This window comes from Ambystoma mexicanum, chromosome 13, assembly GCF_040938575.1.
Source record: "Ambystoma mexicanum isolate Mex_15411 chromosome 13, UKY_AmexF1_1, whole genome shotgun sequence".
Taxonomy (NCBI): Eukaryota; Metazoa; Chordata; class Amphibia; order Caudata; family Ambystomatidae; genus Ambystoma; species Ambystoma mexicanum.
Genome location: NC_090938.1, coordinates 706,127,404 through 706,151,575, shown reverse-complemented (window position 1 = coordinate 706,151,575; position 24,172 = coordinate 706,127,404). Strand labels below are relative to the sequence as shown.

Below are 24,172 nucleotides of genomic sequence, written 5' to 3'. Positions count from 1 at the left end.
GAGTTGAACGGCTTGACTAAGCGCAGCATCGGTGTCTAAAGATTTTGTAGAAACCAGCTGAGAAGCCGCCCTGGCCTTTCCTGAAGGCAAGGCAGCTATAGCCACCCTTACTAATATGTCTCCCTCAAGTGCTTCCTGTCCTTGAGGAGTGATCTTAGTGAGAGGGCACCAGGACAGGTATTCCCTTTGGGCTCCCTCCTCAGGGGAATCTGATGTGTACAGGGAGGAATATTATTCAGTGAACACTGAAATTATGTCAGGTAGAGCAGTGCTTTCTTGCCTCGCGCCCCTGTCTTTATTTTACGGATTGTCCTCCACAATTCTTTTTTCCTAATCAACCTCACTAACACGCGATCCGCCTTATTGGCTTTGACATAATACCTCTGTTGGAGGTAGAGCATTTAACGCTCTGCAGCTCTAGTCTGCAAAACATCGAATTACCCCCTAATCAGCCGATATTCCCTTTGCAGCGTACTCCCTGTATTATTTGCCAATTCAGCCATTATTTAAGTTTTGCTTCCAATTCCTCCTGTAAGAGACCTAGTTGTTTGTACCTCTGGCACTTCATCGGAATGAGCTCCCTCCTCAGTGTAGCCTTAAATGAGTCCCACACCACCTGGTCGCATACACCTTCTGTTGCGTTAAGTGCAAAGTAATCCAAAAATGTATTCCTTATATCCTCACATAGGACTCCATCCTTAAGGATGTGGCTAGGGAACTTCCACCGCCATAGACCTGGTTCGTTCGGCCCTATATTTAAGGTAATCGTTATGGGCGCATGGTCTGACAGGGCGATCACTCCTAGCTCAATCCCTGCGACCCTACCCAATAGTGGCCTTGAAATCCAGGTGTAATCTATGCTTGAGAAGAATCTATGAACGTGGTGATAAAATGTGTAGCCGCCCCTCCCTCAGTTCCCTCCAGCCATCTACCAATGCCAATTTGGCCATGTGTTCCTTCAAGCAGGCAGATGGTGCACCCTGGTTGTGGGACACCCTTGTGCTCCTGTATTCTCTCCCACGCCATATTAAAGTCGGCTACCAATATTATCTACCCTTTGGAAAAAGTCTCCAATTTGGTCAGTGTCGCACGAACCCATCATGCCCTGTATTGGGGGTGTAGATTCCTGCCACTGTGTATGTCCCCCTCTCCCATTGGAAAGAGACCGCCAGATGCCTACCCTCTGTGTCCCTCTCTGTAGCTATGATCTGGAAGCTTGGGATATCCCGAATAGCAATTAACACACCCACCCCTGTCTTTCCTGGGGCGTTGGATTGGCACAGATGGCGGTACCCCTTGATTTTCAGCTTATGCCTATCTCGGCCATGAATGTGTGCCTCTTGGAGGACTACAATTCCCGGCTTCCCCCACCCCAGGTACTGTTCCACCTTCCTTCTCTTAGCCAGGGAATTAAGCCCCCTGATGGTTAGTAAGGTCACCTGAAGCACTTCCCTCTTTCCCATGGTCGTCTTACCATGCGGCTCCCACTGAGTGGCTGCTGTCTGCATACTCCCCCCATCTCTGGGCGGGCTCAACCAGCCTCTAGCTCCCACCTGACCATCCATCTATGGAATTGAGCCCTTGTAACAATCCAGAGTAAACCTGTGTGGGTCCCCCTAGACCAGTGGTCTTCAAACTTTTTTGGCCTGGGCCCCCCCTGAGCAAAGTTTGGGCAGACCGGGCCCCTCACCCAAAAGTGCCAGATGGACAGTATGTAGAAATCGCTATGAACATGTGCGTGCCGTCACCGCACCCTACTCCCAGTACAGACCCTGGGCTCTCCCCCCCCTACTCCCACTACTATCCCAGTGCTGCCGCCCATCCTGCTCCCACCACAGTCCCATAACACAAGTATACACACATCCATACACATTTAAATAAAAAATAAATTGCCATAAACGTACCTTGCGTGGTTGCTAAAATGCCCCGCTCCAGGTTGCTCTGCCCGTATGTGCGAGGAGGCGCAGGAGCACCCCCTCGCACATACATACATACATGCAGTGCCCCAGCCAGCATTTCCAATGAGCTATGTAAGGCTGGCGAATCAAAAAAACACTCCCAGCGTTGCATAGCTCAGTGATCATGTGCGGCTGGGGAAATAAACTGTCAAAGGCAAACAGAGTTTCCCTTTGACAGTTCAGCCAGCCCAGTAGCACTCCCTCAGCTGGAAAAAGCAGCTGAGGGAGTGCTCAGTGTTTCACTGGGCTGGCTCCTCGGCTCCTCCATAATGGGTGAGGTGTCCAGTGGGTGGACGCCCCTCACCCGTTATGGATGAGCCGGCAGGCTTGGACTGGCCTATAGGGCAATAAGGAGATGACCGTACCAAAAATGCAAAATGCTAGTGTAGGCCAGTAAAAATGGGCCACTTTTTTGGCCAATGTGGGCCAGTTTGAGGAGTTACTTCACTATGCAGCTAGTAGTTTTGACCATTGTTGCTGAATACAACTGTGCGCCCCACAGTTTGAAGACGTCTGCCCTTGACCCATGTAGATAAACCATCCTGTAACACCCACCTCCCCCGGTACCTTTACCCTAACTACCTCCCCCAGGCGGGCTACAACATACCTTCCTCTAACCCCCCTTTTCCCTCAGCGTGGCACTCCTGTATCGATGGCAGTGTGGGCACCTTCCACTCCTGCCCCCTTGTCGGTGGGTTTAACCTGGGCCCCTTAGGCCCTGTTTTTTTGAGCCCCTTGTCAAAAACTTTGTCCACTCCCACATTTTCCTCTTGGGCAGTTCTCCCGCCGGCCTTTGTTCTTGCCTTGGTGACCCTTCATCCTCAATCTTCAGGAACCTCGTACCTTCCTTGCAAGTGGGGACCTGATGCTATTTCCCTTCCCATTCAAACAGTAGTCCAAAGGTTAAGGTCCATATATAACATATGTCTGCCCGCATTAGGGTGCATTAGGGCCCATCTGTCACACTGGTCTGAAATGTCCTCCTCTACCTTAGAGAGTAAAGGCTCCCTTTCCACCCCTTCCTCCTCACCTGAGGACACCGATGAAGAATCCACTTGCTTCTTCCGTCTTCTAACTGGTAACTCCTTTTTTTTTATGAAGATACGGCCAGCCTCGAGAGGAAGCCACTGTGACCACAAGTTCTTGGCGGTCCAGTGACCTCTCTTCCGGAGCAGCCAAATTCTGTGGGGAAAAAGCCACAAGGCATAAAAAACCCCAAAGTTATTTCGTAATCTGCGGCAATGTGCTGCCAGTGCTGCGAGAATCCTGAGTGGCTGGAGGGATGTTCCGGGAACAAACACAGGCAATGTCGAGGTAGAAGGATAAAACTGCATAATGGAGATGTAACCAATAGAAACGAAACGGGAACCCAGAAGGAAAATAGAATGAGAAGAAACACAAGGGCAGCGGAGAAGAATGAATGAATGAATGGATGGAGCGGAGCAGAACCCGGCTCAGGAATGGTGAGCGAGCCAATAAAGGAAGGAGTGCAGCGGAAGGAATCACGTATAACATGTGGCAGAAGGAAAGACGCGGCTGGAAAGACCCGGAGGCAAAAATAGGGGAGAAAAGAAGGGCTACAGGGAAAAGCACTGGAAAAAAGGCAAAAGGGGCAGATCACCGCTAAGCGAAATGATAACTGAGCGCCTACAACACAGGAGAAAAAACAGGAACGTTGCAACATGCTGGCCGCCGAGGGCTACTGAAAAAAAAGCACTCGGCGGCGGCCATGTTGCAAAATCACTAGACCGCTAACCAAAGCGTAAGGACAACGTGATGGAACAATCAATGGAGTCGAAGTCTCCATCTATTCCATACGCGCCACCTCCCCTGGGGTATGACACCATTATCCTATGCTTCACCAGGGTGGTCTGGGCTATGTCCTGGAATAGCTGAAGTTCCGAGCCATTGTAGCAGAACTGGCAGCTGCCAGCACCTTCTCCCCGTACTTGTGTTAGGCCACCACTACATCTCTGGGTCTGGCCTCTGGCTCTCCCCTTTGGCCCCACTCTGTGTATGCAGTTCAACTCTATCCCTAACCAGTCTTCCACCTTCAACATGTCCACGAACACTCACTTGCTGCACTATCGTGCATAGATCCTTGTGTGCCACCCCCTCAGCAAGGTCTTTTAATCTGATCTTCTAGAGTAGTTTTCAAGGTCTTCGCTCTGGGTCTCAAGGTTCTGCGTGATCCTTGCTAATTGCGCTAGCAGCTCGTTAATCTTTCTTGTGTCCTCTGCAACCTCTTGTATGGCGCTCTCCGCTGCATTGGTCCGCTCCTCTAGTTTGGTTATGTCCCCCTTCACCTCTTGCAACGATTGGGACAGTTCCGCTTGCATCATGCTCAACTGCGATTGAATGGTGTTCGCTATCTTGTCCCCAAAATCCTGAAAGCATTGCCGAAGGACTTCCTTAGTGACCACTTAATCTTTTGCAGTGCCTGCCAGTGCCTCCAAAACCTCTCCTGCTCCGTGCCCCTGATCTCTCCCAGCTGTTACCTCGCTGTCTCTGCAGATTGCCCTCTTGTGGTTTCTTCACCGACTTGGGGGCAGCTTGCATGTCCTTCCCCCTTGTTTTTGTGAGTCCACCCTTGACCGTGCATGGTGGAGGGGGGTTGGAGCCACTGTTTGTCCTCCTCCTCCTCGGGTTTCAAATGAACCTCTGACCCTGCTGCCAGGATCGCTCTGCCCTGAGCCTGTCCAAATGGCCATTCCCTTATTCTTCCTTGCCCACCACAGATGTAGATGGACTCTTTAGCCCTCTATTCGGCCTCTGCTTCCTCGGGATCGGCCTGGGGAGGCCAGAGCGCCACCGGTCACTGTCTCCTATGCTTGGTGCGCCTCTTGCTTCCTTGTCTCCCTTTCCGTGCTTCTGGATGGGGGTGCGCTGGTTGAGGCGTTATATGCAGATCCAAAATGTACCTAAAATGGGCCTCCAGCCGCCCCAGCTATAACACTGCAGGCCTCCCCATGTCTTCTCTGCAGTGCTGGCTTCAAAGCTTGGGCAGGGCCCCTCCTGCCATGCTCCCCCACTCCTCACTGTCACTCTCCTCAAAGCTGGTGATCACTGCCTGCTGATCACTGGCCAGCCTCTGCCCGCTTGCATTCTTTCCATGGGCCAGGGTGCATGCTGACCTGTGATGGTTCTCCCCCAAAGGTCGCCACCTTCCTGCCTCTTGACATTCGCTCAGGGTGCTCTTCTCCACTACGCAGTTCTCAGCAGCGGGCTACAGGTATGGCCCCTCCAGATCCTCCTGATCTCTCTGGTGAGACGCTGCTTCTTTGGCGTGGTCCCGCTTCGATATTCCTGATGGCGCTCGACAGCAGGGGAGCTCCCACTCCCTGAATCCAGCCCTCGTGGGCCTCCAATACCGCAGGCAGCTCCTTCCTGATGGACTCCTCTGCTGTCTGCCACCCAGAAGCGGCTGCTCTCCGCCACCCCGCCTCGCAGCCGCACTCGGCCCTCTGTAGCCCCGGGTCTCCCTGAGTGGTTCTTCCCAAGTGTGTCTCCCAGCTCAGCATGTATCGGGCACAGTGCCTCCGCAGCTCAGAGACCACGGAGACGAAGGCCACACACCTGCCTCTTCCAAAGCCCCCCAGCGATCCGGGCTGCTGCACTCCACCACTGCAGCCTACATCGATAAATCCCTGCCTGGGGAAGGCTCTTTTTATCTATCTTTATTGTCTTTGGCCACGGGGGATGAGGGCTCCACAATCACGCTGCGCTCCCCCTTGTCAGCCATCTTGGAGCCCCAATCACGATGCACTGGGTATCACTTATGGATGCCAGTACAAAATGCTGTTGATTTTTTTTTTAGAAAGGATGATGTGTGCTTTTATGTGGCTGCACTGGCATTTTGGGGCACCCAGTCTAGCCATACTTTGCTGTGGCATTACATATTTATTTTTACTGGGATTCTATGACTAAGCAAGCATGATAAGTGTTCTTATGTGTCTAAAATGGCATTTAGGGCAGCCAGTCAAGCCATTTCTTACTTACTACGGCATGGCTTTTTTCACTAGGCATCAAGGGTAAAGCAAATCTAAGCTTTATTATGCATCTAAACTCGCCTGCATTGTGCATCTAGTTTGGACATGTTTTCTTGTTGTGAATAGACATTTTCTAAGGCAAAGCCAACTGGAGTGTGTGGCAGAGCCATGGTGGACATGTTTTCTTGTAGTGTCATTATTTGCACTAAGCACAAAGCAAACATGAATACTGTGTGAATGAATGTATGTGAATACTGGCATATATTGGTGTAGTCCGCATGGAAATGTATTGATTCTGAGAGTGCTGGGTTTCAGCTTTTGACTGGGATGGCAAAGGATTCTGACCCAGGTGGTCCATGCTATGTTCAGGCCTCTGGCTTCCACTTTGGCCCAACATAGTCTCAAGCTTTACCCTTGCCACAATGGGTATTGTGAGGTTGCTGGCAGCCTGCTTTTGACTGGGATGGCAAAGGATTCTGACCCAGGTGGTCCATGCTATGTTCAGGCCTCTGGCTTCCACTTTGGCCCAACATAGTCTCAGGCTTTACCCTTGCCACATTGGGGGTCATTCAGCACAAGTGCAACTAAGCAAAAGCTGAATGACAATCGGTATTAGTCCGCAAATCATCCTATGAACTCTGTTCTGAAGTAATCAGTAAGTCATCCCCAAATCATGAACATGTTTCATGGCGATGCCCTTGAAGTATTAGCAGGTCATTCCAGAATCATCCCCAAATCATCCGGGACAAACTAACAATCTCTTGAAGTGATCAGCATGTCATCCTAAAATCATCAGGAACTAAGTTTTCTAAAATGGGGATGATGTTGGCATAATTATTAAGTCATCCTAAGCTCATCCCCAAATCATCACCCACCATTCTGAGACATTTGCTGATGACTTTAACAGCGTGATGACGTCTGATTATGTAGGAATGACTTCTAGTATAGATCAATGATCTTCAGATGACTCCAGGATGGTCTCTAAAGTCCTCCTTTTAGACAAGGGTAAATATTGCACATCATAGAGGGAAAGCTGATAATTTAACACCAGGAGTAGTTAAGTGGGTGGCCCTGAGAGTTAAGCCGTGCACGGAGAAGAGGTATAACCCGGTGAGATGGTTCAAGAGGGCGGCGGCGATGGGGGTACCAATTGATGGGAGCTGGGAGACCGCCTAGGGCAGAGGTCTTCAAACTGTGGGGCGCGGCTGCATCCCAGGGGGGACGCCAGAGCCCAGCATGAGATGTAAAAAAAATAAAATAAAATAAACAAATATTTGTTTTGATTGGAGGAAATGGGAAGGGACAGCTCACATGGTCAGACTGGACCATAAAACGGTCTTGGGCACCAATGAAAAAATGGCCAGCAGTTGCAAATGGATATTCAGTCCTTTAGTCAAAGACTGTTTGAATAGTACCCAAGGGATTGTTTTTTGTTCAAATTTAAACAAATGGTGATATTTAAAGAATATTTATTCGGCAACAATGGTCAACTACTAGCTGCATAATGAAGTAACTCCTCAAACTGGCCCACATGGCGTTCACTAGCATTTTGCATTTTTGGTACGGTCATCGCTCTATTGCCCTATAGGCCAGTCCAAGCCTGCCGGCTCATCCATAATGGGTGAGGGGGCGTCCACCCACTGGCCACCTCACCCATTATGGAGGAGCCAAGGAGTCAGCCAAGGAGTCAGCCCAGTGAAACACTGAGCACTCCCTCAGCTGCTTTTTCCAGCTGAGGGAGTGCTCCTGGGCTGGCTGAACTGTCAAAGGGAAACACTGTTTGCCTTTGACAGTTAATTTCCCCAGCTGCACATGATCACTGAGCCATGCAACGCTGGGGATGTTTTGCTTCGCCAGCCTTGCATACCCTCCTACTTATGTGAATGCAAACTCATTTGCGCTTTACTGGTGTCGCACAACCTATTCTCCTCTTAATGGCAGCTGCGTGACCATGTGTGTTTTACTAACGGCTTACTGAATCTTTCTCAGTTTATACTTTCGTTCATGATTGGGAACAGGTGGGGCTGTAGGCAGTATTGGTGCAACTCTCATCCCCTTCATTACAATAGGAACTTTTATTAAAAAAAAACTACAATGCAAGCAACTAACTAAAAACAGTATAGACACACTGCTGTAAAAGAAATGCATAGAATACAGATTTTGGGAGTAAAGGGGGAACTCGGGCTGAATATAGGGGTGCAGGCAATTGCTTTGAGCATCACATGTCAAAGGTACTTGAAAGCGTCTTTAAAAAGACAAACATTGGGGCCTTTTATTATTATTATTATTATTGCATTTATTGAGCACAGAATATTCCTTAATAAGCAACGGAGCACTTTACAGAGGTATACAACAATATAGATACATAACAGAGCGCTTTACAGCTGTATACAACAGTACACATGCATAACAGAGTGCTTTACAGTGGTAAAAACAGAACAGCTATTCAGTTTTGGGTCGGATACAGAGGGGCACAGAGGAGAGGTACATCTGTACCGGGTGGCGGGGAGGAGAGGGGCGGCAGCGTCTAGCAAGTCATGTGGCACGAGGGGCGATGTGATGGCCTGAGGGGCGATGTGATGGCCTAGGTGTTGAGGCGGAGAGATTCCTTGAAGACCTGGGTCTTGATTTCTTTTCTGAATTGTGAGGGCGAGTCTGATGCTGACGGGGAGGAGGTTCCATAGTCTTGGGGCGTTGTCAGAGAAGGCTTGTTTTCTGGTCCTTTCCTTTTTGCAGCAGTGAATTTCAAGTCTGCACATGTTCTGGCTTGTGGTGGTGCTCTATCCGCCGGAGATGCTGAGTTGCTCCGCAAGGTAGCTGGGTGACTTGAGGGCGACTACCATATAGATGATGCAGCAAAACTTGAAGATGATTTGTGCGTGCAGTGGGAGCCAGTGAAGGTTGATGAGGGTCTGGGTGATGTGGTCGTATCTGCCTTGACCTTTGATGAGACGTGCGGCAGCATGTAGAATACTCCTCAGGGGCACAAGGGAGGACGACAGGAGGCCTTAGAGGAGTGCATTTTCCCCATCCAGGTGCGAAAGGACCAGTGCTTGAACAGTGGATCCAAAGCTGTCCGGAGGGAGGATGGGTGTGCATTTTCGCAGAGGGAGAGCTGATACAAAGCTGTCTGAGTTTTCTTAGCTATGTGTGTCTTGAAAGGAGAGGTGTTTGTCAATGTGGAATCCGAAGAACTTGGCGCAGGAGGTGAACTCGGGTGTGAAGCCCTATGAGTTCATGGTTGATAGCCAGGTCTTCATGTCTGAATGTCTGAGTGTCCGGTGTTGTTGGTGAGTGGTACGGATTCGATCTTGGAGGGATTGAACTTCAAATATGCACTGGACATCCAAGACTGGATCAGCGAGAGGCAGGTTTTGAGCCTATGGATGTCCTTGATTGAGTCGTTCTTGAGGTATTGCTGTTTGTCGTCTGCGTATTGGTGGATGTTGTGTGTGGCTAGGAGGGCTCCTTGCTGTAGGAGGGCTCCCTGCATCTCCCATATATAAATTGAAGATCACTGGGGAGAGGATAGAACCCTGCGGGACTCAACGAGTGACGGGTAGCATTGGCGATCTAGAGGAGTCCATCTAACTGCTGGCGGTTGGCGAGGTAGGACTTGAACCAGCGTAGGACAGGGTTGCTAATCCCCATACGCCAATGTATGGTGTCCGTAAGCGCTTAGTGTGTCGAAAGTGACCAAAAGGTTAAGTAGAACCAGGAGGCAGGGGTGGCCGTCATCAAGGATGTTGAGAGCGACATCAACCACCTGCATGGTTGCTGTCCCTGTGCTGTATTTGGGTCTGAACCTGGATTGGTAGGATTGGAGGAGATTGTTGGTGTCAATGTGTTGCTGCAGTTGTACAGCTACCAGTTTCTTGATGATCTTACCTAGAAAGGAAAGACTGGGTGATAGTTACAGAGATTGTCAGGATCCAGAGTGGGTTTCTTTAGTGGAGGTAGACTTTGTCCTGTTTTTAGGGTCGATGGGAAGGTGCCTCGAGTTGGGGAGCTGTTGATAATGTCCAGGTAGGGAAGGCGAGCTTCTGCAAGGAGGGTCTTGAGGATAGATGCTGGGAGGATGTCCTCTGTATACAATGTGGCTTTGAGGAAGGCCTGGGTTTCTACCAGGGTCTCTGTCGAGAGTGTCTTGAATGTTCTCCAGGGTGTGGAGATATCACAAGGAGGGACGTGAGGTGGGTCTGTGGACGCAGAGCTAGTGTCTATGTTCTGGTGAATCTTGCTGATTTTGTCGATGAAGATGGTGTTGATGGCAGTGGATTTTTCGATGAGTGTGCTATGGCAGGGGCAGGTAGCAGGTCGACTCATGCTTGACCACTTTGAACAGGACTCTGCTTTTGTTGTCGGCTTCTGCTATGGTGTTCTGATAGTAGGAGCCTATGGCTGTGTTGATGAGGTGTCTATGGGTTGCTCGGAGTTCCTTGAGGAGCGCCAGGTCGGATGCGGTTTCCTGATGTCTTTTTAACTGCGGTTGAGTTCTTGCATGTACAGGCTGCTGATGGTTTCGGTTTGCCTTATGTCACTTGGGACATTAAGGCAAGCCAGAGGAACTTGACCACTGCAGATAAGATTATTACTTCTCTTGGGTGCTCGACAGCGTTGAGCCAGGCTTCATGCCACCTTTCTACAGTCAAGTCGGTTTTGAGACTGTGCTCTCTGGGGATTGAGTCAGCGCTGCAGGGAGTTCAAGTCTGTGGGTCCCAATAGTTCAAGTCTGTGGTCGGAGCAAAATGTGTCCATCCACTGCGGCAAGTTGGCATTTGATATGTGAGTTCTTGGCTTCTAGTGGGTCGTGTCGAGGTGTTGCTTCTGTTGAGTTGATTTTGGTGATCGGGATCCCACGAGCTGGGTGCTTCCATAGGGGCAAGCTGGCAGGCGAGTCGCATCAGCGATGCGCTTCATTGTGAGGAGACAGTCTGAAGAAGCAGTTAAGCAGTTCAAAGTTTGTAGAGTGCCAAAAGCAACACCACAGGCACTGTAGTGATTAGGAGTAAGTCGAACCATCTCGTAGAGGTCTCTAGCCGCAAACCGTGTTCTGAGCTTCTTCTGGACTTCTGCATGGATGGGGCAACTCGGTCCAGGGTCTCCAGGGAAAAGCAGAGTTATTTGTGTCACACTTCCACTCCAGGAAGATTCATGGGCCAACAGTGGGCCTTTCCCCTCCAGTGAGTAGGATCCTGGGTACAGTGCACAGGCAGCAGAAGGGCCTTGGTCCACAGCGGTGTCGCCCCAAATGCTCCTCTAAGGTGGGTAAGGAGAACAGCTTTCCTCTTCCATGGAAACCTCTGCCTTCACCTGTATGGCAGAGGACTTGGAATAGACTGTATTCCCAACAGATTTCCAGGTTTTTTCCTTCTGTTCTTGAAGTCTCCCTTTATAAAGGCAAAATTCTATAGTGGATTACAATGAAGCAAGCCTGTTGTCAGAGGTCTAGACTGCTGTTACACGTTTCTTTTGCCTTCTAATGTCATACCCAAACTCCATTGCAGGGTGTTTACGGAGCCTTAGCAGAAAATAGTGGAGCCCCACTGCTGACCTAAACCTCTCCTGCACACACTCCACCAGCTTCTAGTTCCCAGGGGGTCACCCAGGTCAGGTTCCATAGCCCTGGTGAAAGGCCTTGGCTGCCTTCTGGGGAATCAAAGGAGCAGCTTCCTGGGTAGGGTCCCACAAGGCTGCTGAAGATACCCTGGCCAGATGGCTAATAAACACCAGCCCTGTCATGACTGAGTAGCTGCACCAAGTTGACACATCCAAAATCCTGCGGCTATATAATTGTGATCCCAGTGGCCCTCCTATCACATGTCATTCTTCCCAACGTGGCTTATATTTACAGTTTAATGTGCCACCAGGGTGCACAATTATTTTATGAACCAGTGGTGAAGACGATTAGGGGCCACCTCTGCCTGTTGAACCTTTGTGTTCCAGCAGTGCTCAGGAGTGCACATTAGACCTTTGAACCTGCCTTACTGCCACAGAAACGCAGTTTCTGGCTATGTCAGGAGACGGTCACAGCAAAAGCACATAAGTGCACTATGTTTTTGGCATGGAACGTTATGAAAGGCGGTTCCGATTAGCAGATCTCTCTTTCAGGAACAGAATTGCACACATTTTTTATTCAAAATATCAGACTACCCCTCCCTAATCAGATGGCATTCTGTCACATGTTACATGCGAAAGGTACAAGACTGATGACTTGAAGGCGAAGGGGTGGGGTCGGGGGGCGGTTTGGGATCGTGTATCATCCTTCCTAGCTAATCATTACAAACTCAACGCTTTGATTTACACTGTGTCCTTAATATCTCTATAATCGTCGGCATTGTCCAGGAATTTGTTCTGAAGACCAGTTTATTAGTATTTTAGTTCATGCTTTGATGGAAACCTGGAATAAAGCCATGATGATGATGATGATGGATATCCCTATTCAAATAAGGAATTAGAGGCATACATTGACATGCAAATATGACAAGGAGGAAGAAGCACCATGTTTATTTAAATAGTTAATTTGCAAAATATTAAAGCTTGCAGAAACTTAGCTTTACATCATATTAGCACACCAGTCAGATGATTACACCAACATTGGTGACTATGGATTAATGCGTACGAAGAGGCAAGCACTGAATATGCATTTACTCGACAGGTTGGGATTAAACCCATGACTTTCTAACGTTGACATAACGACTACTTACCAATCAAGACGTAGCGATTGGGTAAGAATGTATTATTTTAACTAATGTCGAAGCATATGATATGCATAACATTTAAACCGGCACGCATTGATATTCTCTTTCTTTTCTTTGTTATTTATTTTCTTTTTTTATATTGTATTCTTCTACCTAAAACATCCCTCCCTCACCCCTCCCTTCATGTCTGTGACATTTATACAACGGGAATGGTTACATATACATATGAATTCATTTTTGCGGTATGTTTTGGACTTAATGGTTTACATAACAGTTTTATCTTGCTTGAGTAATTTGCAATATCTGGACACAATTTGGGAATTTTAAAAAATTGGGTAATGTTTTGATTTATGAATTTGTTTTCTTTTTCATATGTATGTATACTGTGCAAATTCAAAGACCAGCCCTGATTTGAAAAAGGCGGTGTCTTTCCGCGGAAACACGCGTCATCAGAAAGTGCAATTGTACTAAATGTAAAAACACCACTCGAGATTTATTGAAGTAGTCTTCATATGAACCATTTTGTGGACCTTGATTTCTTCATGGCGCATGAATTAAATAAGAAGTGACACTACAATTAGGATATCCCTATTTAGATTTCCCCTTGTAAGTGTGAGTAGACCTCCTAAGGCACCCTTTTGTGGTGTGGACTGGTATCTCTGGCAGTTGATGTTGAGTAGCGTCGAGTCCAGGATGAGTGTGAGAACACAGAGGTGTGGCGAACATAGGGTGCATGCTGTCGGTATTGACTAGAGAATGGGAACGAATAATTCCAGAGGACAGTGTACAATAGGCATACCAAAGAGGAACTAGTGTTAGTTGGGTCAATGGGAAAACGTTCAGCATGCTACGAGGTTGATGTGATATCTATGAGCCAATCGCGCAAATTATATTGTGAATCGAGAGCAAATCCCAATAGGGAAGTAACTGCGTTCAGTACCAGGTAGCAGATTACAAAAGGGCACAAATTAAAGGGGGACATCAGGGGGCATAATGACGGCATAGCAGTAATTATTGTGGTATGCGAAAGCATGAGAAGGGCAAACACCCTGATGTACCTGCATTTATCCTCACTAGCCTCTGCAGACCGCTCTGATTTTTGCTTTCTCGGTCGTATACATTATATACCCTGTGCAGCAAGGATTTGGGACAGATGATGGGGGATGGCAGGATCTGGACTCCACTCATTCCCAGTATTTTAATGCGAAGGGTAACGGGAGGAGTTCCTTTTGGTTCATCGAAAGAGCTGCCTGAGATATGAAAACCCACGTGCTCATTTCACATTCTTTAATTTGTTGCTTGACATGTTTGACATGCTAAAAACTATCTCAGACCTCGTTTGAACTTGCGCAGTGGGCCCATTAGCCTGCCAAATGCCTTTTTTGCCCTATCTAGTTTGGGACCGGAATACCTTGTGGTTTCTCCCAGATGTCTAACCCAGTGTCTCTAAAAAGCTTCAAACTCAACTTGCAGAGCCAAAGATCAAAAGGTTAGGAAAGATAAAAGCTGGAGTATGCACTTTGCATTATGTGCCATGCACCTATGTGCACCATCACCTGGCTTTCAGGGGCTGCTGTGGTTGCAGTAAGGTGAAGAGAAGCATGCCGACAGTAAAAACAAACAAAAAAAGAGGGCTCTTGGGCAAGGTCGGAAATTGGACGGCAATCTTAACACAATTGCAATCTCAAACTCGCACAATCACTGGCCCCTTACTAAGTGCTTATCTCTGCCAGAGCTTTCTGGAAAGCTGTGCATACTACTAGCTAAAGAATTAACAATGACATAAAACACCGGGTCAGATGGTTCTTTCGTAAATACTCCTAAAAGCAGGGTATTCAAAAGCTGCCCGCGATCCAGTACCACATGGCTGAGGCTATGGCAATAGGCTCTTCAATGTGTCCCACGAAGCAGGGTTCCTTGTCTCTCCGCATGGTGTAACTCCGTTTTCAACATCATTAATTCCCAAGCAGGTATAGGCGGCTGCCCTTCTAGAGATGGGGAGGGACTGTCTGGCCTTAACCTTCCCAAGGTATGAACTGTCCCTTCAGGCCGTGTCATTGAGGAATTGCCTATCCCATCAACAGCTATGTACACTACAAAAGGGGAGAAATGGGCTGCCTTTTTCAAATCAAGTGCTGTACTGACTGAATTTTTTACCCAGATATGTAAATGGTTACACAATTTGGTATGATTTGTTGAGTGTCAAAACTGTTGCATAGTGTTCAAGCTAATTCCAAAAGCTACAAAATGATGTTTTATGGCCACGTGGGATAATTTAGATGGACTATTTTGACTATTCTGAGGAAGCTGGTGGAAACTTGATTGCATGCAATTTGAATTGGTAGATGCAAACACTGTGTCATCGTTTGAGTTTTGGACCCCTCATGTCTGATAAGTGGCATTTATATTATTAATATTTTATACTGCCTGCACATAAGTGAACCCTCCATGATGGTCCCTTTCCTTGAACACCCTGAACTGTGACAATGTAATGAGTATCACTAAATAGCCACCAGAGATCATATCACTCTCTGTTCTGCGTGCTATTCATTATTAATCTTAGTGCAGGCTTCTAAATTCATATAGCAGTTTAACTACTTCCAATAGATCATAAATGCCATTCAATAAGAGCTTGCAGAACCCACTGCCAAGCTGGCTGTTGCTGGGAGGGCATAGGGCTAAGAAAAGAAAATCTTTATTTATTTGAAGAAATTAGAGGACTCAGAATCCCTACCACTCGGATGGAGGGTACAGGACAGGGGAGACACAATCCCGACTCATATACTAGTATGACACTCTTCCCCGTGCTCCAAGAGGCTCCAGAGTTGCTGTAATGTAATGTGATGAGCTAAGGGTGCACATCTCTCTAACTTCATATCCTGCCTCAGGACACATGTGGTCCGTGTACCGACCAACAGTGTCAAATGGACCCCTTTCTCCCTCCCAAAAGAGGAACATGGTTGTTGGAACTGCTCATTTTACCGGACAAAAGGTGAACACAGTGCGACTGCCCCTCAGAGTGGAATGCAAAAAGTGGCCTCCTGTATGTTCTAGGCAAAGCCTTCCATCTTTCTACTCAAATGAAATGTGTGCAAGTAGCACCCTGCTCCACCCACAGTGTCCTGACTACCACCACTGGAACTTCTCCAGGACATGAGCCTCCCACAAATATTTTAGGATGTCAAGCCCTCGCCTTCGTTTAGAGCGGCACATGGCAATGGGAGCTATAGGCAGATGGACTTGTACCCTCCCAATAGGAATTCACATTGATATTTGATGAGATATATGGGGCTCTGTGTTGGATGCCCACACTCTCAACAACATAAATACACCATGGATTTGAGACGTGATGCGGCTAGTTAACCCTCAGCCTAGTAATGTAAATCAGCCCTTCATGCCAGAATCAGGACGCTATGGTTTATGGGACCCTCTGCCCCTTATTTTAACTTCATTTATGCTACATCTATTCTATAGTATTGTCTGGTCTAAACTCACCGCTCCCTGGCAACAAAGACCCACCAGGGGTTCTACCTTGGAAAACCCCCCAGGAAGTCTTCCTCTTGGGTGGCTTACCTCAGGAATCTTTGATCCACACACATCACCTAGTATGTAATTTGTTGCAGTTAGGTAACCAAAGGAACTTGCACAACAAGAAGCCTTAGTTCTGGGACCAGTTTAAAAATCTTCTCTACATGAACCCAGTCTGCCCACTACCAACTCCAGTCCCTTCTTTTCGGAGACATGTCGGATCTGAACTATCAAATCTGTCAACCTGTCATTGATGCTGCCAGATGTTTCTCCTCGTGTCTTCTAGCGATTGTCCCTACGGTTATTACGCAGTAGTGCCCTCTATGATGAGATGTTCCTGCCAAGACGGGTATGCATGATGTCATTACCCTGGTCTCTAAGAAGGAAATGTTAACCCCCTGTAATCCGCTCCACATGTCACTCGTCTTCTGAGTCTACACCGGATGAGGCAGGTCTCAGAATTATTAAGGGGGAGGTGTAGCATACAATTGACCGTGGTCACCCTAGTTCTAAAAATAGAAATAAAGACGATTTCTAGACGGCTTAGGTTATGCAAAATTTACAATAACAAAAAATGTCAGCCGGCCCCCTATTGGGAAAAATAGTGGAATAAGTGGCCTGGCCTTAACTGCAACTACATTGCAATAAAAAAGCATTGCATATCCCTTGCCATGTGGTTTTAGGTGATGCACCCAGTCCAGAGATGTCTGGGGCTTTATTTAAAAGTGCATTGGACACACTTTGAAGAATTAATGAGCCAGAGTCCGAGCATAACTTCTTTATTGCTAGGGACAACAGTAAGTGGCACTAGAAGCTCTACATGCCTCTCTTTCCCCCCCCCCCGTCTCCCTACACAATGCCCTGTGGGTTACTACGGCACTGATGCAGGGTCAAAATATAGGGTCACGACTGATCTTGGTGGGATGCTTTGTGCCGGATACCATAAATATGTCAGGTGCTTTCAGCATGGTGGGCCATGATATACTATTATCACTGTGTGTTAGGGGTTGCCTCAAACTCACCCAAAAATTACAAAAATAGTCAAAAAGGAGTGTACGCCAGTGCAGGAAGTAACCCAATTTAATGCAGGGCTCAGGCGCAGCTGGGGGTGCAAGTTCAAATGGAGTGTGGTAGAGAACTGCATGAAAAGGTGCTATCAAAGAAACCGCACCTGAATCTAGACTTTTTATACAAAGCGAAATAATTGGCATTCGTGTTCATGGGACATGAAAAAATCTCCCCACACATAGCTGATTGGCGTTCACACTTTGAACCCTCGTAGAAAAGCATACGTTATGTTCAATAATCGGATCCACAAACCTTCCCACACCGCCCTCAATTGCATGTGACATCACAATCCACCCGCAATTCCCACAGCACAAAGTTAATTCATTGAAACATTTGAGATGACCAGCGGAACTTTAATCAACTGTCCTGGTTGCCTCATCTCCCTTCATATGAAAAGCGCTTTTCACCATGTCACCGTCGGAGCCTTGAACCACAGACACACTGTTACAGAAATGTTCCATATCGGGGACCTTCTAACCCTTTTCTCAGAGAAACTGTAGTATGGGGCAATTTGAAACCACTGTGGTTCTTTTCTGCTCCATTAGAAAATAGTATTTTACAAGTGATTTTTGAATGCATTGCTTGCTGGCGACGCCCATGAGCTCTATGAACTCGGTAAAATAACAACCATTGTACACTTCTTTCAGTACTGGCCCAGGATTGCAGACTCTGCACTAAGACACCAGCCACAGTGGCTTTTTCCACACACAAAATGTAACACACTGTGAGAAACCTGAATGTGTCTCACCCGCTAGTCCCCGGGCATCTGTCATCCAGGTGGCCAGGACACGGCCATCACTTTTGGATCCAGTTCCTGTAGGTGGACCAGTGAGGGAGGATCACCTGGATGAGGGGTCTTCGGGGAGTCGAGCGGGACACCAGAGGGTGAGATGCGGTATCCCCTTCCTTATAATGCTTTTTCCCCATCCTACCAGGTAGGATACCTAGGAACTCAGGGGTGGGGGGGTGGGGGGGAGGGGGGTTTGGGGGTCAACCCCCTTTTCCCAACATGAACATTGTTTCACAGTTCACCATGAGCAACAACGCACTAATACCAGAGCTGTGTACCTGACATGTCCCAACACAAGGGTCAGGCAGAGTCAGGCAATTACTGATAATTGCACACACCTGACTTCCATTACACTTCCCCACATTGATAAAAGGCGGAGCACGAAAGCACACTCTGAGCAAAGCAAAACACACGAAGAAGCAGCAATTCCAAGATGGCAGTTTAATACTGGGATAAAACGGCAAGATCAGAAAGAGTTGCAAGGAGGAAGTTGCCTTTAGCCTTTTCGGAGAAAAAACACTGCTCTCAACAGCCCTCGAGAATAAGAAACATAAGATCTGGAATTACAGCTGAAGAAAAGTGCATTGTGTGTCGCAGGTGCCTGGGGCTCTCCCACATGAAAAGTCGAGGCAGGGAGGATCGATTGCCACCATGGTACTTTCCTTAGCTCCCACAACAAAGCAGCGCAAGTAAAGTCAGCACAGCCGGTGAGTCAGAGAGACTGATAAAAGACTGGTTTATGTTAGAACCAAGGTTGCAAGTGGCAACACTGTATAAAGAGAATAATGTGTGAAGCTTTGGCGATGAGTGGCGCAAGTATAATTGGAACTGAAGAAGTAATTTAAATTTGTGATTGAACTTTAGGAGACAACCCAAGATACCGTATACAGAGTGGTCCGGCATCAAGTGGGTGATAACTCGAAGGTCTCTGTTAGGTATCCAACTGAGAGTGTAACATTGTGAACTGTAACATCGAAATGGTCCTGCAACGGGACAAGCTAAACCCTGTGCACATTCGAAAGCCTTCGATAGATATACGAACTGTAATTGGTCCGAACCTGACTGGGGGAGACTAATTGTTGGAAAAGGGATTTGATCCCAGCTGAGGGGGGTCTGGAGTGAAATGTGAATCGCCCTACTTGAATACTTAGAAAGGAACTTTTTTGTTTGTTTGATACATCAGGCCCTCTGGTTCAAGAGACTTTTGATAACGTAAGAGATGTGGGCATAGAACGCCTTGATGCTTATAATAGAACTCTGTCCTTGTGCCAAAGAAGCCCAAGAGTGTGCAATGCTAGAGTGAACCACCTTGTCCCTTGCTGAAAACGTGGGGAAGGGAGGCCAACAGCCTGAACATCCTGATTTATCATTTTGTGAACACTTCTTTCTTTTTCATGAACATTTCCCCACACTATTTGCAACTTGGCAGTAAGGATTCGCAATAGTTTTCTTTTTTTCTTAGTATATGCCCTTTTATTTTGACAACATTCCACTAGGACTGCATTATTATAATTTGATAGTCGTAGCTTGCTCCCATCTTAGATTGAGGTTTAGATGGGCGTCATTCACACCCTTGATAAGGTTCAATAAACACCTTCGAACTGTGGTCACTTGTGTCTGTCTTACTTTGATACCATGCCTTCCTGCCTTCCTTACATACACGTTTTCTGCAAAAGCAAGCTTTTAAGTCCTATTTACCACGTTTCGTCCTACCACTAAGTTTGATTATACTTACATGTTCCCCTGGATTTATAAATTGTTTTATTATGGATTTAATTCCCCTAGTATCAGAAAGAGCCCCCCCCATTTTACTGTGCTACTCTCGCAACTGATAAGTGCGTTCCTTTCTACCGCGCTGAACTTCCATCTTCATTACAACTGTTAGCCTCTGTAGGCAAGGTATTGCCCTCAAGTTGTTTAAATTGACTCAGGTGAATAGGGGACCAAAGGTAAGTTTGTATGAATTTAGATCAGGCTGAACTGTGGGGGTACAGTGGAGTCTTCATTTTCCCCCCATAATTATTGCCCAACATCTACACTACCCCACTCATTTCACTGATAAGAAATGCAGCCAGCTAGCCATTTTTAAATAAGCACTCCGCTGTATACCATCAATGGGACAAAGGGCCAATCTGTAGCTCCAATGGAATTATTAAATATGGCTGGTCTTGTCACTGCTGCAGTGAGAACATGTGTCCTAGTTGTAGCGCTGGAACTCGCACGAGTGCAGATGTGGTAATTGCACCAACCGTAACATTCAAATCCTTTCACTGCTCCAGTGCTATGACCAGCATAAATATAGTTGCTGTGCTGCTCTACAACTAGCAATGTATGCCTTCTATGAAAGTAGTGGGACCCATCTCACAAGGCGGCATGTCCCATTTTTAACGTGATGGATCACAATATGTCATATGACGTGATATAATAGTATGTATTTGAAGAACAGGAAGGTCCATTTCGATAAGAAATGACTCGCAATAGCACATTTACAGATGGCGGAGGCAGTCCCACAAAAGGTGCCTGTAGAACAGCACAAAGATGAGTACAAGTTGTGAGCCAGTTTTGGAGTGTTAATTGGGGGAGATACCAGGGACAAAACAAAGCAAATAGAAATATATGAAGAAATAAGTGAGTAGGTTATCTGTAACCTAAGGGGGCAAGTGCTTTACACGAAAGACGAGTAATATATAAATCTAAACAATTAAATTGAGAGTCACTGGAGGCCGTGTCGGGGTCAGATCGGGGAGGATGGTGGAGAGGGCATTGGGGCTAGAGTGTATTCATTTCTACAATGAAGTGGCACCCCCGCGGGTTAGCCGAAGGTTCCTGGGGGAAAAAAGACAACATAATGTGATCAATATGCATGGGGTCTGCTGAAGGACGGTTGGTTTCTGAGCTGACAGTTGGGTTGCATAGTGTGGGTGATGCATTTGCTACGGCACTATGGGTTACAGAACTTCGGGTGCTTTCAGGTCATTTATATTAGAACAAACCTATTTCTTTTCTTTTTCTTTTTTCATTTTAATTGACCCTGAAAAGGTACGGAACATCCAATATTCTGTACATGAAGCACTTTTGAAATGTACATTTAAATGTACACATGTGTGTGAACAGACATTGGTGTAGGTCCTGAGGAATCTATTGGAAGAGAAACCTGTGTGGTCATCTTTTGGAGTGTACCTCTGATTGCTTTTGGCTATATAAATGCATTTAAAGCAGAACAAGGTTCTGATAGCATTCAGAGACTGATATAGTTCAAAATCACATACGACAATTTGATATTCAATTAATTAAAGTACTTGTGACTTATCTGCAGACAATTTTCTGTGACAATTGTTGGCACATTTTTCACTGGAAAGTTGCAATAATTGTATATAATTTACAAACACCCCGGGGTATGAGTAATTTTGTTGACATTTGATGACAACCATTTTAGAAAGATATTCAAAGGGCCTTGCACATTTTTTTAAAATCCCACTAGACCTGCAGGGCTCCTTAATTTACATACTTGACGAAAGAGAAATACACTCGCCCCATGTTGATGGGTGACCAAATATTTACCACTGCTTTGTGTAAAATAGTGCACATTAGGTGCAGCACTGCCACCCAAAGGCCAGCTATCCACAGTGAAACTTTTATTTGCCACTAGTTTGTTTGCAATAAATGTTTAAAAAAAGGTTTCAAACATCCCTATATTGGCCGGCAAGGGCGAGTACCATAGATATGGTACTCGCCCTTTCGTGAAATCTTGCTGCCTTATGCAAGTGGGCTAATCAATTTTGAGAGCCCTGATTTTACAAGAGGTGAATGTTGTAGTTTTCAATTATCCTAATTCCACAGGAAACCTAAAATGTGACCTTTGCAGTAAGTTTTCAGTGTGCATTCCTAGTAAATTGTCATTCTGAATATGATAGTCCTTGTGTGTTTGGCATTCCTAGTAAGCTCTGTTGACATTTGCAGTAGCTCGACATTCCCACCAATCTCCCACTTAACACAAATCCAAGACTCTACACTGAAAAACAAACTTGCAAATCCGCCCCAAGTGTCAAGGAGAGCAAGCTGCAAATGAGGAAACTATGCTTGTCCTGCTTAAATCGAAAAAGCTCAACTCATACATTCCTGGGCCCCGTAGAAGGTACTACCAAGCGGTGTGCAGAGGCTCTGGATCCATCCTATTGAGACAAGGCTTTTCAAACACTTGGCGAGGGAGGGAGGGATGGGCAGACGTGGGCGTTGAGGAATGTGTGCTTATGATCTAAAAGGTTGAGAACAACTTGCCTCTTGGCATTGAAAACATTATTTATAAGAATCCCGTAAACATCCCCTGGACTAACCAGTAGCATTTATTTATTTTATTTCGGAGTAGAGTGACGGAAGGCCCAATCTATCTTTGGCATACTGTTTATCGCTGCATTCTCGGACCTGCTTTACATTAACAATTGGCACTGAAAGAACTCTAGGCCGCAGGAGATGAGACAGAAGGCTGTTAGAGTAGACTTTAAGCTTTGGAATCAACTCGTAATAACCATCCAGGAGGGGACAATATTAAAGCTCTTCAGATGCGGGTTAAGCACAACTATTTCAGGACTTGAGTGTTGCCACCAGGAGCCGGTAGACCTGCCCCTGGATGCCAGTGAGGCTGGGAATACTAAACCCACTCTAACATGTGGTAGGGTTTCTGAGATCCTGGGTAATAGTGAGGGGGTCGGGGTGGTCGGAAAGGTAACATGGCGTCCTCACAGGAGACTTGATGTGTCACTGTCTGTTTCTCCTAGGGTTATCTAGAATTGGCAGACGTTGGACAACTTGACCTGGGAAGCGGATGGCGGCCTCACCAAAGTGGCTGAAGGACTTCTGAGCACGTTGGAGACCTTGAATGTGTGTGTGCTGAGCTAGGGCACGAGTGACTCTGGGAAGGGGGGGGGAGAGGCACTTGGCCCCAGTCCCCTCCTCCCCCTCCCCAACATGAGAAGACTACTTTGAGTACTGCGAATGGTGGTGGGGCTTCAGTGGCTTCAATACCAGCCGGATTGACCGCAGTGGACAGAGGACAAGGCAGGTGGGGCATCCTGTGTTATTTTATTTATTTTTTTATAATTCTGCATGATGCCATTTTTTAAAATTGAATTGAAGGAAGACTGTGCATATCCTGTTGTAGATTTCGTTTGTTTACTTGGTTCTTTCAGTGCCATCTTTTTGAAGATATAAGACACAGTACATCAACGGTAAGATCACATGCAGGGTGCAAAATTTGCACTCGCCACCAGACGTTAGCTAGTGATATTTTACTCTTGGTGAGTAAGAAATGGTGTGCTGTGTATGTGTAGAATTAAGTTGAGTGACTTTATATGGCTGTTTGTAGCTTACAACTCGACATGTTCACCCCCGACACGTGACATAACTTTACACCTCCCCTATGCCATTGCTTCTCTCTAGCATTTGGTGGTGGTCCAGGCCCAGAGAAGCTTGCTGAGACAGATGGCACTGGGAGGAAGCTCTGCACCAATCCCCTTCATGTCCTCTGACTTAGTCTGTTGTTCATACTGACCATGTGTTTCTGGAAAAATATCTTGCTGTGACGTCACTGTTATATTGCTGGCCATGGATTATGGTAATAAGGACATTCCTATCGCCACTTTGTTTTTAGCACATGCCCAGACCTGCCAGACAAAAGGCAGATGCGTCCTATTCAAATGACTCTCAATAGTTAATTTGGCACTGCATCCCCCTTTTATCTACTGTATTATTCAGCAAGTTCCAACTACTTCCCGGTGGACACAATGTGTGATCTGGGGCACCTAGATGAGCTAATGGCAACTGCCCTCTCAGGAAACTAAGCACCATATAGTCTTTCATCACACCATATCGCATTCACACACAGCTTTCAGAAATTACATCTTGTCACGTGTTCACATTTTTTAAAATATACTTATCGTGTCACAAAATGACCTGCACCCATCAAGTGAATGTTTGCCCACTGTACAGTTACCTTAAAAACTACATTACGTTATTTTCTTTTTTACTGAGCTATGTATTGCCCATCTGAGCTGTGTGCTTTACATAACACAGCAATGCTATACATTTCTAGTTTGTATTTGCAATCTGAAACTGCAAACTGTTAGCAGTGCTCATTTCTGA

General features: G+C 46.6%; 1 protein-coding gene across 4 annotated transcripts in view; it reads left to right on the top strand.

The window, feature by feature from the left end:
- MGAT1 (alpha-1,3-mannosyl-glycoprotein 2-beta-N-acetylglucosaminyltransferase) overlaps window positions 1-24,172 on the top strand; it is a 160,073-nt gene that overhangs the window by 8,286 nt on the left and 127,615 nt on the right. For 3 of the 4 annotated variants that reach the window (XM_069634822.1, XM_069634820.1, XM_069634817.1), the window contains exon 2: window positions 22,810-23,093. The gene's annotated coding sequence lies outside the window, so the exon portion shown is untranslated. Of the gene's footprint in view, window positions 1-12,656; window positions 12,676-22,809; window positions 23,094-24,172 lie in introns of those variants that run through there. The other variant, XM_069634818.1, reaches the window with a different exon arrangement.